The following is a 14,737-nucleotide window of genomic DNA, read 5'->3' as shown; positions in this document are numbered from 1 at the left end:
CACGAAGGCGCAAAAAATTCGCGACTACCGAAACAAAAAACAAGAGGAGTTGGAAATATCACACTCTATTCTAATCGTCAAGGAGGTAGAGACTGTGCTTTAATGCACACTCCTGGCCCAAGTGGGGAAGGAGATTCAAATGCAGAAGCAATGAAATCCGTGATAGCATTTGAACGTCAACACAATAAAAAGTAAATGAGTGGAGGTAAGAGGCAAGGGAGAGCTATTTGAGTGACGGGCAGGGTCGAAAGGTAAAAGGAGTGTTCAAGTCCGTCCACCTGCTGACGTCTGCAGCGCCCACGTGGAAAAGCGGAAGGGTTACAGATACGACCACTTCAAGAGGGTCACGTGGCCTAGCCCGCAGAGGGCGCTGCGTATGTGTTCACGAGGGCGCTGCGCACTGCCCCAAGGAGCGCGTACTTTGCGAAGGTTATCCTCCGACCGGCGTCAGTGATGTTCGCCGCCTCAGAGTCTTCACCGATGTCATCAAATACGACGCACTTGTCCCCTTTGTACGCCTTCAGCATCTCCGTCACCTGCGAACACACAGGGGTGACATAATTCTGTAATGGATTGCCTCTGCACGAGGGATTAGAAATTCGGAGTGCCGAAAGGTTACTACTCAATATGGCATGTTCCTGTAGCCTCTCAAACACGGATGTCTAAACCACTGTAAGGATTTTAGTGCGAGAGCATTTGCGTCATTTTCATGCAGTTTTCTACTCCTCTGTAATAATATCAATTGATCAGTCAGTTTCCTCTTGACGTCTTAAGATTCACGTGACCAAAATTATCCACAGTAACTGAGAAATTTGAAATTCCTCACGAACTTTTCCATTTGGTCCGGAGAGGGGACGTGAACCCGTGACGCCATCACAACTTGGCCACTGCACTGTGAGCAAACCGCCCAGCGTTGCCAAATTCATTGTATTTGCCACCTACCCACCGTGGCGCAGCGCTCGAGCTTTACGTGAGCTCGGGAAGAGCAACCTGTGCTGGAAACAACCACCTGCCGGGGAAGTGGAGCATCGCTTACTCGCTGCAGCACTGCGGCATTGGGCGAAGAACTCCTCGCGTTCTATGAATGTGAGTGTGAAGGGACGGACGTCATTAACGCCGCGTGGCCACCAGTGGACCAATCGTAGGGCATCGCTTAAGTTGGAAATGTGAGCACCCTCAAAATTTGAGAGTTGGCCCAGTGCCGAAAATTTCCAAAGACCTCCAATATTTAGAAAGTAGGCCCACTCTAGAAAATAGAAAATGGTGCATTAGTCGGTCGGATTAGTGTAATCCCATATGATAATTCAGTGCAAGGTACTACAAGATAGTATGTGATGGCTCGTGCACATCTACACAAGATCAATGAAACCGGTTCCAACCGGAGTTTTGGCGTTCAAGTCGCAAGAACTTTAGGCACTCCTTAGACATCAGCGGACACTAGACAAAATGATATCGCATTGTGTTCCTTAAGAACACAATGCGATATCACAAAGCGCATGCATCTTGCCCACTGCCATCGTCCACTTCATCGATAGGTCGCATAGCACTTTTAAATGAGCCACGTTATTGTTTTCAGCATATTATCTTAAAGCATTCCTTCACATCGTCATTACACAAACACACATCAAGATTTTAACTCGTTCCCCATTTACGGGAATTGCCACTCAGTTTGTATTGCCGCGTGCAAGGCAACCAAAATGCACGCACCTTGTACAGCAGCGTGTCCCCGGTGTCGTAGGCAAAGAATCGCCGCAGTTCGCTTCCACTGAGATAGCGCCAGAAGTGGGTATGCGTGGTGTTGTCGAAGAAGTAACTGGCCTCTATTTCCTCCACTGGATACCTGCCCGTGCTCTGGTCTTTGGCGACGAACTGCGAATATCGCCGAGCAAAGAAGGCAATCCGCTCAAAAACGGGCGCAACCAAGGCGACCGAAACGAGATAATTATCGTCCCAACCTCCCAACAGAAAAGAAATTAGTTCTGAAATTTCATAGCTGCAGTTCTCGGCTGCCGAAAAAGCGTTCCGCATACGTCTGTTCCGGGTGATCGAAATTAAGCTTTACAGATTTCTTAAAATTAGGCGCACCCGCCGCGGTGACTCTGTAGTTACGACGCTCGGAGCTGACCCGAAAGACACGGGTTCGATCCCGGCCGCGGCGGCTGAATTTCTATGAAGGCGAAATTCTAGAGGCCCGTGTACTGTGCGATGTCATTGCACGTTAAATAACCGCAGGCGGTCGAAATTTCCGGAGCCCTTCACTACGTCGTCCCTCATAGCCTTAGTCGCTTTGGGACGTTAAACCCCAATAAACCAATAAAATTAGGCGTCGAACGTTAGGTGAAAACTACCTAGGGTCTTAAGTTATGCGTTCAGGCCAACACAGTTGTAGATAGTGAGGCCGTCGAACACCTCAGGAATTATAATCGAATAGCGAACTCTACAGTGCCTGCAACAAGCGATCATCTTTATATTCGAAACCTATAAGCAGCCGAATTGCTGCACAATATAATCCGGTAAAAGTTTCCTAGCATGCGTGGGTTCCGAGATACGTGCCTTCAAATTTACAGCTCAACCCGCGTATTTGCACATGCAAGGCGGCTACGATCGGAGCGAAGCTATTCCAGGCGGACGCGTCAGTTCGCCTGACGCGAATTTAAGCATGGCCTGACACGGTCTTTCATGTGTAAACAGCCGAAATCATAAGCCTTTGGGGCCAATGTCTGGGAACACGAGGGCTCTATAAAATCCCACCAAACGCACTAGTCTAGAAACGTGACCACCTCTTTATTTCAAATATTATTGAAGCTAGATATTGTAGACAAAAAGGTTATTGATAATGTCGCAATGCTTTGTAATGGATGTTTTTTACTCAAAGCTGCCTGCACGCGGCTTTAGTGCTTTGTTTATGATGCAAGAGGCGTCCAGATTACTCTCGAATTATCACAGACCGGTAGAACCAGTTCTACGTTGTTCGAGAACGTTGTGGTTGCCTTGCATTACAAATTTTGAAAGTTCTTTTTAGCATTAAATTGAGCACGGCAGAGAGCGGCGGGAATTCTGTTAAACGTCCGTCAAGTACTCTGCCGCCGAGTCATTCCGTTCATGCGGTCTAGCCCAATAAGCACTTTATTTGAAAGCCGTTTTCGCTCCCTTCCTCGCTGCCAGATTGCCGTAACCACTTCGTGACATCTGGGGGTGGTGCTGGGTGGCGGACGTGCTTGATGTCCTTGTCGACCTCACCTCCTGACTGCAGCCGAAGCAGCCCGAGCCACCCCGAAGCAGACATCCGAATAGCCACCGAAACCATCCTAAACAAATAGGAACTGCCGAGCTGCCGAAGTCTTCAGAATTTGTGTCTTGAACACGGACAACTTACGAACCACACACGAGTCCACAAACGCTGCTCAACGTCAACGTCGACAATGACTACAACACCGGCGTCCATTATCCTTCACGAGCCGAGACTACGGTCCTCGTTGAATGGCTTACCATGTGAATATCCTGGAGAATGGCTTGAGCAGTTGGAACGTGCGGCCGTGCCCAACTATTGGGACGACGTGACGAATGTAAGGCATGTTTCCTTCGCACTAGAAATCTCAGCCATAATTAGGTACGAAAACCACGAAATTTATCTGGTGACATGCAATTGTTCAAGCGAGAGTTCGACACATTCACAAGCACCTTTAGATGGGAAAAGCCGCAGCTGCTGCTGCAATCACGCATCTCCCGATAGACAGTGATGGAATTTTTCATGACAGGAAGCACCTTTTGACGCGCCGTTGATGACATGAAGCAAGAGAAAAATGTGGAGCTTTTGGTGCGAGGTACTGAAAAAGAACTCTTCCACTGGTGGACCCGAAATCTATCGAAGGCCATCCCTCAATTCACTAGCGAAGCGACCACCGTTGACAAAACCCTGAAATGACAAAACCAGTTGTTCGGCGAGTTGTATCACCTGTTATGAATCACCTGGAATGACGAGCTCACCATTCCTCCTAGTCGGCTCCAAGCGACCTCGACAACCCTCTCGAATGGCACAGCATTCGGATACAACTTTCGGGGGTGCCAACCGCGACATTATACAGAAAGAGCTGCGCCGCTGGTTACCATCCTCCAACGAGCCTCTAGTGCAGACCCTCAGGGAAATTCTTCGCGGAGATGTGAACCATACCATTGGCTCCACGTCTCGCCTCCAGAGGTAGCTCTCGCAAATACCTACGCATCTGCTGTACGCAGCCCACGTTCGACACCCTCTAAGCCCTCATCTAAGTGAACCAGTAGTTCATGAACACCGCGCTCCTGCCCCCGCACTCCCAGCCTGCGAGCGGCGCTCAAGCCCAGAAAAGAGACGCTTAGAAGACCTCCAACATCGTCCGCTGTGCTTCCCTTGCGGTGAAGTCGGCTATATTCTTCACCACTGCTCATACCGACGTACCGTTCTTTGTGGCTTTGCGACTGACTCACCACGGCCACGCTCCGGCCAAGGCCGACTATCCACGGGGGCCGTCTACCTACGACGACTACCTTCGTGGGAAATAAGTGCCGACCCGCATTTTTCGCTCATCATCGTCGTCACCCTTGTGGTTCGCGTCGCCATGCCGCAGGTACGCAGCTGCGGTACGAGGAAGGTCTATCAGCCCGTGTCCGGGAAACTAAAGACTGCGACATTAGGAGGTGAGATTGCTCATGAGCGAAACACTGAAAATCGTCCATGACCCTGTAGTACGAACAGGCCGCACTCATTACGCCGACGCTGCATGCAAACATGAGCTCGACCACGAAGCTATTCGACTTCAGAGTGACGCAGCCACCCAGTCTCTACTACGCACCCTACTCATGATGTTTATGCCAGACGAAGACCTGACCCGACGCTGACGATGATGTGCAACGCAACAGCTAGGCAAGCTACTCTTGCATTACAGGCAAGCTGAGGCGAGCTACCCTGCATTACAGTCAAAAATCATCCACAAAACTGCGTACCACACGCAGACCAACGGCCTTGCGAAGCGCTTGAACATGACCATAGCAGACATGGTTGCAATTTATGTCAACGCCGAACAAAAGTCTTGGTACTTCATGCAGCCTTGCATCGTCTTCGCCTGCAACACCGCGGTCCAAGAGACCACCAATATGCCTTTTAGGCTCGTCCATAAAGGCAGACCACGACCACGCTCGATGCCATGCTGCCCAACTTAACATAATTTGGACGTCGCCTCCTACGTACAGCGCGCTGAAGAAGCTCAACACTTGACCTGTCAGCGCTATAAATACCAACCCAGCACCTACGTCGAAGCCACGCGGACAAGCCGGTGACCGTCTATGGTGGCAGCACCTCCCCTCGCAGGGCAGCGGCACATCGGTTAACCACTACACAACTGGGCCAGGAGTAGCATGACTCCCAGGGACCTATAAATATTAAAGGAGTATGGACACCTAACTTTTGGATGCGTGTTTTCTTGTTTCTAATGATGCCTAAGGCATTATTATACATGGATTATCACCAGGTATTCTTCTACGACCGTCTAAAAAATTTATAATCGCATTTCTTTCTCGGGCTGCTTCGGTTTCGGTTCCAACAACCGAATGAGGACTGTGACATCAACGTGTGCCTACAGGTCACGTAAGACATGAAAAAACTGCAATATAATTGCTGCTTCCACATTCCTTGTCATTCTGGCACTAGAGGAAGCCTGGCTTCAACACTGCAGTACATTTAAACGATGAAGCAGCGATTCTCACGTGACTGGTCACAGCCATCGTTCGGCTGTTGAAACCGAAACAGCATGACAGAAAAAATTCGGTTATAAATTATTTAGCCGTCGTTGGCGAATGTCAAATGGTGGGAGGAGGGAGGGACTTTAATGGAGCACGAGAGGTCTGCCTGGTTGTCTCGCATGGTGATTAATGCGCAGTAGTGGCTTCAACATCATTGTGTACATACTCCTTCAAGAGAATGACCAATTCTGCATATATGGGCGTTAACCCCTATCCCGTAATACCCTTAAGGCAGACTTCAATATTTCGAAACCAACTTTGTTGTCATTTTTAGGAGCAAGAGGAATATTACTGTAGCGGGTGGATTTCTTCAATACTCACCCGCAACCGGTGGTACCGCTGCACCTTCTCGTTGTCCCGCATCGGGTAGACAAAGTCAATCTTGGCCACGCTGCTGTACACGTAGTTGATAGCCGAGGTGACGGAGAAGCAGAGTCTGTCTCGATCCAACACCCGCTTCCAGTGCGGGAACTCCAGCAGAGTGTCCAGCTGAGCAAAGATGCAGCAGCAAAGCTTTCTAACTGTTTACAGAAAACCATTGACAAAGGCTGGAGCGTCGTGCTCATGTGGTGGCAATCAAGGAGCTAGTGATGCTTGCAGAAATTTATAGTTAAACCTTGGCAGTGCCTTCATCATATCGTCAACAATGCTGCTATCAGTACATAAATTTAGGCTCACTGAACAAATTTATCACTGAAATAAATTGGAAAAGAATGACAGAATAGCGTTGTACAAAACGTACAACGTAAACAAGGATTCTATATTTTAAATATTGAAGATTTGTTCGGCCTCAACTTCAAATTCATACTAACAGCGGGCAAGCGTTGGACTCCTTTAAGGAGGAGATAAATTCGTTACAGAAATAGATAGTAGACGCAACCTTTTTTTAAACATGGCTTTACTCCGTGATTGTAGAACTCGTGTCTTTCGCTGCCCACGCTTGCGGTGAGTTGGAGTATGAAATTAAAAGCTTTCTTTTGGCGCCTGATGACCACAAAATTCCTCATTTATTAGCTGTTTATTGCTTTGAAGTCGACCTTGACTGCGTTTGCACACAAGCTAAGGGGTTAAATGCGCACTAGACGTGGGCTCTCCACCTCATGCTATTCTGGCGGTTGGTCAGAGGGCGCAGTATCACAACTCTACATAGCTCCACATGTTTCGTGTAATGACAACAGTTTGCTGTGGAGCAAAAACTCCCAATTCTGGCGCCAATAATCTTGACACCTTCTTGTAGACCACACTTCTCTGAATAGTGGGTGTCTAACAGTCAATTGTTTCGAACTTCCCATTTATTCGACCACTCGCATAACCACTTTCACATCGTGTGCATTAACCTTCGTGTAAGCGAAATCCACTTGAATAGAACAACATATCGTCCGCCTTTGGCCTTTAGTTACCAAGTGCCTACTGCAGCATGTTAATTATTCACAGAAATAAGATGCATTTGCTAAAAGAATACTACTGCCTAAGCGTTTTGAACTTTTTGATACGTCGAAACAAAGCCTCTCGGTGGCGTGGGGCAGAAATACAAGGTATATCAGTATAGAATGTGATATATGCTCTACTTCTCAGCTGCGATAGCGTGCATTATTGAACGGTATGGTCCCTTGAGCCTATAATAATTGTGCAGAATCGGTCTGTAACCGTGGCTGTCAATAGAGGAGTAGGTAGCTTCCGAGGAATTTGTTATTGGATTTTGTCTGCGCCTTTCCTGCACCTTCCTTGTTTATTGCAGGAAAGCACTGAACATGAACTCATCCACTGGCCAGCAGTACGCTGGAAGTACAGCCGAAGATTGAATAGCCGAAGGACGCATCATACGACTATGTACAGGCGAGACTTGTAACGTAGAAAACAAATATGCGGTGTTGCCTTACACAGATAGAGTGCACTCAAAGAGAAACAAAACAAGTGGCGAGAGTTCATAGTTTTGTGGGGACATGCGATTATGTCATTTGCTGGATTAGGGTCGTCGCGACCAGCACAGGAGAGGAACTGCGAAGACTATTCTCCTGCAAGGGACATATCAATGGCATAATTTTACAGGTTCGGCAAGTTGTGAATCGCCTTTTGAATTCATGTTAACAAGCACTAATGCTTGGCCTGTCTCTTGCCTCTTCCACCTTTTTGTGTGAACTCAGTTTTGAAGGCAAAGAGTCGGATCCACCGGAGAAAAAAAAAATATAGACTCACCATGCCTCGCGTGCCCGGGCCTGGTGCCCTCAGGGGGTTCGGAGGTGAGGCGGCCAGGTACGGAACATTGTTGCCGCCCCCGCGCTGCAATAAAATGTTGGGCTCGTCCGTACTGTTGCTGGTGCTGATTCCTACCAGGTCGGCTTCCCTGCGCAAGGGCAAAGGGCAGCAGTGTATTGCTGTCAATAATGCAAGATGAGTTCCTTCAGCTTAAGACCTCAGCGCCAGCTGTTAAAAACCGAAAACATTGGATCTCGACTGCTGGAAAACATGAATGCTTTGCCATAAGGTACAGTCTTGGTAAAAAAACTTCAGGCCACTGTGAATGGGGTAACAACGGCTCCGCTACGCTATCGCGGGACTTACACTGCCGGTGCGGGCAGATACTCTCTTGCGCAATAGACAACGAGGGCAAGGGAAGCTGGCACGTTACTATCCGGTGACGCGTGACAACAGCTCTCGCGAAAACCTAGGGCGGCGTTCGTTCTGCCTGCAACGTGCTTGTAGTACTGCCACCGCTTTAAGGCGTTTTGTGCGAGTGAATGCTGTGTCCATGGCGAAGGTGTCCGATGTCTATGCAATGAGTGGTATAATAAAAAATTGCCTAGTCAACATAGTTATCCATTATTGTATTTTGGTCCTACACATTCAGAGGCCCGTTCCTTCGCTTTATTCTGATTGATTATTTTGCGTTTTTTATTGGGTCGCCTGATAAGGATGCATATTTTTATTCTTTGGCTGTGCAACGGATAATGTGAGTGAAGATGAAGTGAATGAAGTGCCTCGGTGGTGCGCGTGTTCTGGACTCGGGTGCTCTGTGCTCTATGCTCGGTGCGGACCCTATGCTCTCGGCCTGTTTGCTGTGTCCGGGGCGTTCTTGCGTCGTTCTCGCCTTGGACCACGTAACAGCTGCTTCTAGTGAGCGGCAAATGTTGAAATGTAACCTTGGCTTTTTCACACTGCAGCCTTGTGCGCTCCCAAGTTGCATTTAACATGTGGGACATTTACACATCGTTCTTTCAGGACACAATCAGAAGCCGCAGTTTCGACTACAAAGGCTCGCTTCAGAAAGGGCCTGTAATCGTCGTTCTAATTCGCAACATTTGAGATGCGTAGAGCAGACTTCAATAGGAATCAACATGATTCTTAAGGACTCAGGCTAGCCTCACCGTTACCATGAACTCCTTTATTTATTAAGGCAGCGCTCATAGCTTATACAACAGCAGGTAACAGCAACAACGCCTTTCAAGAAGGACAGACGAAAAAATATTCAGTCATTCTCCTTAAATCGCCCAAATCGTCGTGGCGGAGGCGTAATGATGCTACTAAAGGAAGGGATGCAATGTGAACTGCTTTCTCGTTTCTCTGTTTCTTGCTGTGATTACGAGGTTTTGACTGCGAAAGTGAACAATTTTGTTTTCTCTGTATGTTATCGCCCGCCCGATGGAAATGTTGAAAACATTTTTGCGTTCTACGAAGAGTTCTTATCGTTTATTTCTGAAGCTGGTTACTTTGTTCTATCTGCTGGCGACTTTAATATTGATTTGTTAGGAGATTCAGCAGCCAAAGCCACTATGAATATGCTCATTACTTCAAACGGGTGCTCAAACCAAATCAGTTTGCCTACTAGGGTCACAGAACATAGCGAAACTTTGTTAGACCTAATTATTACTAACTCGGTCAGTGAAAATAACATTGCGGGTGTGATGACCTGCGACTTGAGTGACCACCTTCCCACCTTCATAATATTAGATAGACACAATCATCATAGTAAAAAACAATTTATAAATGTTCAAATAATAAATCCTACTCGCCTAGATGCCTTCAGGAATGACGTGCTAAATTCTGATTTCGAATATCTTCTTGCGATTAATTGCGCTGACAAGGCGTATAACATGTTCGTTGATCACATCGCTGAAATATATAAACGGCATTTTCCGCTTAAGCAACTGAAACTTGGTAGGAAAATACGCAAGCCTTGGATCACGCCAGAGCTCATTAAAAAGATCAATGAGAAGAATACTATGTACCATCAGTTTATAAAAACTAAAAATCCCCAAAAACTTAAGGAGTTTAAGATATACCGAAATCAGCTAAATAAAGAAATAAAGTTAAGCAGACAAAACTATTTTCATGCGGAACTTGACGCCTGCTCTCGTAAGCCTGATCTTTTGTGGAAAAAGTTGAACACTGTTTTAAATCGCAGTAACTCGTCCCCAAAAACAGATAAACTTAAAATCGGTGAAGTCGAGATATCCGGTTGCGCCCTGGCAAACTTATTTAATAACTATTTTGTGCAGTGTGGTGATTATTTTCCAGTGTCTGAATTTTCAAGATTCATGCCCCCTAGTAACCAATCTACTTTCTTTCTTGAGGCCGTTAGCGAAGAACAAGTTCGGTCTGTTTTTATGTCTCTTCAAAACAGCTCTAGTTGTGACGTTGAAGGTATGCAAATTCGACCGCTTAAACATATTATGGATTTTATCGCACCGACTCTTACCCATATATTTAATCTTTGTTTTTCAAGTGCCGTTTTCCCACAAAGAATGCAGGTGGCTAAGGTTACGGTATTGTTCAAGAAAGGTGATCGAAATGACATCAAGAATTATCGCCCTATCTCAGTGTTGAAAATATTTTCAAAGGGTTTAGAAAAGATTATTCATGAGCGCCTTTCAATTTTTTTTCAGAAATATGACCTTTTAACCCCAGCTCAATTTGGATTTAGAAAGCATAGGTCCACGGAACTAGCCTTGATAGAACAAAAAGAGTTTATTTTATCACAGTTTTCAAGTAAGATGGTTGTACTGGGCCTGTACATTGATTTCACGAAAGCATTTGACTGCACTGTTCATTCCATTTTACTCAAAAAACTTGAATTGTATGGAGTGCGTGGCCGTTGCTGGAATCTTATATCTTACCTTGGCTATCGGCGGCAGTATGTTCAAATAGGTGAGCACTGTTCCGACCAAAAACCGATTGCAAGAGGAGTGCCTCAAGGCAGCATTCTTGGACCTTTTCTTTTTAATATCTACATAAATGATCTGGTAAATACATGCGCTGAAGCCAAATATATATTGTACGCCGACGATGCCAGCATATTTTTTTCCGCTACAGACTGTGAGCAAATCAGCTATATAGTAAACTCCGCCCTTGTAAAACTTCTGGAATGGTCTGTAGCAAATCAGTTAGAAGTTAACACCAACAAACCTAAGGCTGTGCTATTTAGACCGAAATCAAAGCAGGTAAATATGAACGTAGATCTTATCTATGGCACCAGAAAAATAGAAATAGTAAGTAGTATTAAAATTCTTGGGGTCACGTTTTCGCAAAGTATGCTGTGGGATATTCATGTAGATTCTGTTTGCACTAAATTGTCAAGTGTCGTTGGTATTTTATCCAGATGTAGGTCTATATTACCTTTCAGCGTAAAAAAGCTGATATATAATTCTATTTTTTACTCTCACCTCTCTTACTGCTTTTTGGTATGGGGATCTGCCACAGTAACAAACTTAACAAAGGTGTACGTCCTACAAAAAAAGATAATTAGGCTTATTTTTGATGTCCCCTACAATTCTCATACACATGCTCTGTTCATTAAAGCAGATATAATGCCTGTCTGGAAATTGTTTAGCTATAGACTAATTGTTGCCTTTAAGTACGAATTAAAAGAAAATAGAAATTTCTTTCGCAACCTAGCCAAGCTAGAAATAAAGCCTACATCCTACACTATACGTCAGTCTGAATACTGGAAGGTGGTCACTCCCCGTGCTAACTATTCTATTTGTACACTATCGTACATTTTGCCTAAACTTCTTAATGATCTGAATAAATGTGGAATTGATTTAGGTCGCACTACAGTTCGTGAACTGCGCCACGTGATATGTCATGTTTTTGAACAATTCTAATATTGATTTCCTTGTAATACATTAAATCGAATCAATTTTGCGTTTCTGCATGTTTGTATTCCTGTATGTTTCATGTATGCTCCTGTACTGCCTTGTAGAGGGGACCGTGGGCTCTAGTCAAGCTGTTCAGCAGCTTTTACCGACGGCCCCTCCATCGTTTTGATGGAAATAAAGCTATTATTATTATTATTATTATTATTATTATTATTATTATTATTATTATTATAAGCAAAGTCGCATCCTTAACAGAGATTTTCAGTTGTCTAGATACAGTGCCCTATCAATTATGTTTTTTACACGATAGCAAATTTATGCTTACGACTCTTTAGTGCTCTCACTTACCTTAAGACCTGTTTCCTGGTTCTCAATGAACCAGACAGAGAATATTAAAGGGCGCCTTAGTTTAGTATGTCGGCGACCATTTTCTCCGGGATGTAGGCATTGCCACCCGGCCAAATGGCCGCCGTGTGAATGAAGAACCAGTTGGTATCCAGGATAGGACCTCCATATTTGTAGCCTCAAAACATCTGCAAGAGAGCATATCAAGTCGCAACGAATAAGGATTCACACTGCGCATAAACTAGGTTCGCTATTATACTGCCCTGAATGTGAGCAAAGCTTCATATAACATCTATTCCCAGCAAACTTATATCTTATAGCTCTTTCTCGCTAAGTTTGATATCACTGCGGCAGATCAAGAAGATGTGACTGCTGAGAAATTTGATCTGAAAGTGCACCACTACGTGCAATCTTCCGACGACCAGACCGCGAAATGCCTCCGCGATCAGCGAAAAGAAGTAGATGGGGATGTGGATGGCGGATCGTAATCATACCACAAACCGGTTGATATCAATATGTATAGGCTAAAACCCAAAAATACTGCCGGCCCTTTTTTAGGTTCATTGGCACACTGCCCCTAGTTCTCTGCAGGGGCTCTCGTTTACGTTTCGCTCGCTGTTATCAAGATCCTTGTCTACGCGAAAAATTTTGCTCTGACCAACCGCGGCTTCGATGGAGGCGAAACGCAAAAAGCGGCCGTATGCTGTTCGGTGTCAGTGCACGTTAAAGATCCCCAGGTGGTCGAAATTATTCCGAAGACCTCCACTACGGCACCTCTTTCTTCCTTGCTTCTTTCACTCTCTCTTTTATCCCTTCCCTTACGGCGCGATTCTGGTGTCCACGGAGATGTGAATAATCCTTCCATTTCCTTTCCTCAAAAACCATTTTTTTAATTACTGCGTCTTGCCGTAACCTGCAGCGGTGGCTCAGTGGTTAAGGCGCTCGTCAACTGAGCCGGAGTACCCGGGTTCGCACCCGATAGCGGTGGCTGCGTTTCGATGGAGGCGAAACGCAAAAGGCGCCCGTGTGCTGTGCTATGCCAGTGATGTTAAAGACCCCCAGGTGGTCGGAATTATTCAGGTGAGCTCCACTACGGCACCTCTTTCTTCCCTTCTTCTTTCATTCCCTCCTCTATCCCTTCCCTTGCGGCGCTGATCTGTGGTCCACCGAGATATCTGAGACAGTTGCTGCGTCATTTCCTTTCCTCAAACGCCATTTCCAATTTTTCACTTTTAAACAGCCTGAAACAGTGAAAACGCCTTAGGAGAATAGAACAATACGGTTCGTCCAGAGACGTGTGAGGCCGTGGTGGCTATTACGCAACTCACGTGGCTGTATGGCTCAGAAAGACCTCTAGGCCTCGTGTCCTTCACGATGCTGTTGATGATAGCAAACCCGTGGAAGTCGGCCTTAGGATTCCGCTGAAGTTGCCGTGGAGGGTGGCGTGCAATGCATTCCGCAGGGTTCTGGCGTCCCACAGACCCGCCCTGCGGAGGAAGAGGAGGAGGGCGCACGAAGTTAGGAAACAGGCGGTAAGAGTTTACCCCTGGGTGGACACTTCAACTGCGCCTGGAGAAAGGAGGGGGAGGTACTAAAGGAGAGGTGAGAACAAGTTACTCAATGACAGCGTAATGTATAACCCAAAGCACAATTTTTTGCAAATGCGTGCAAGTTAGAAGGCTCAGGCGGGGATGTTCACCAACGTTGAATATTCAGGCGCTCACGATACAGCTCAGGATTTCAACAAGCTGTCGCCTTCAGCGGGCCAATTTCTGTAATTTTCGGCTGCAATAACAAGGCTAATAATTAATGTTGCCACTGTGTCGTATCCAGCATAAGAGGGTCAGGTTTCTTCAGATAATTTAGTGGCGCTGTCGCTGGTGTCAGCAAGGAACTTGAACCTTTGACTAAGAACGCATTCGAAGATTTTACCTGACATTCTGGTCAGAGTTTCAAGATGTCAAGTTTGATTAGATGCCTGATAAGACGGCGCATGACTTTTGTTTGAGCTGATGGTCGTACAACTATGCGATGTGCAACCCGTTATAAGTAGCGAATTCTGCCTAGGTTTTTAGTATTTAAGAGAAGTTTTAAAGCAGGTTTCAATTCATTTCAGTAACGCATCTAGCAGACTTTTTTCTCTTAAAGCATAGCCAGGCACATGTGAACCCACACAGCCTTGAAAGATGCGAATAACAACGTTCACTATAGTAGGCCCAATAACCGTTTAAACGTCGCAGTAAGCAGCAGCGTCTCGAAGACGACAATTTATTTTTAATTTCTAAAATTATACTCCGAAAAAATGAAGCCACATTTACAATATTTTAGCATGTTTTCTTCCATGTCCAATTTTTAGAACATTGATGTTTTTCACATGCAGAATGTTAATGTCGTCTGAAAGAGCTCTTTAGGTATGTGTAAAGGGAATTTCTTCTTGCGATCTGAAGAAAACCTTATCGCTGCCGTCGAAGTCTGGATTCCAAAGTTCTATAGCGCCAATGTCAGAAAAAAAACACAATGCT

At 45.7% G+C, this 14,737-nt stretch overlaps 1 pseudogene; it reads right to left on the bottom strand.

The window, feature by feature from the left end:
- Positions 1-217: 217 nt before the first annotated feature.
- Positions 218-14,154, bottom strand: LOC144102725 (uncharacterized; annotated as a pseudogene).
- Between the last annotated feature and the right edge of the window lie 583 nt (positions 14,155-14,737).

The sequence above is a fragment of the Amblyomma americanum genome, chromosome 8 (assembly GCF_052857255.1).
Source record: "Amblyomma americanum isolate KBUSLIRL-KWMA chromosome 8, ASM5285725v1, whole genome shotgun sequence".
NCBI classification, from domain to species: Eukaryota; Metazoa; Arthropoda; class Arachnida; order Ixodida; family Ixodidae; genus Amblyomma; species Amblyomma americanum.
Note: the sequence above shows the minus strand (reverse complement) of the source record. Positions and strands in the feature narration are given on the sequence as shown.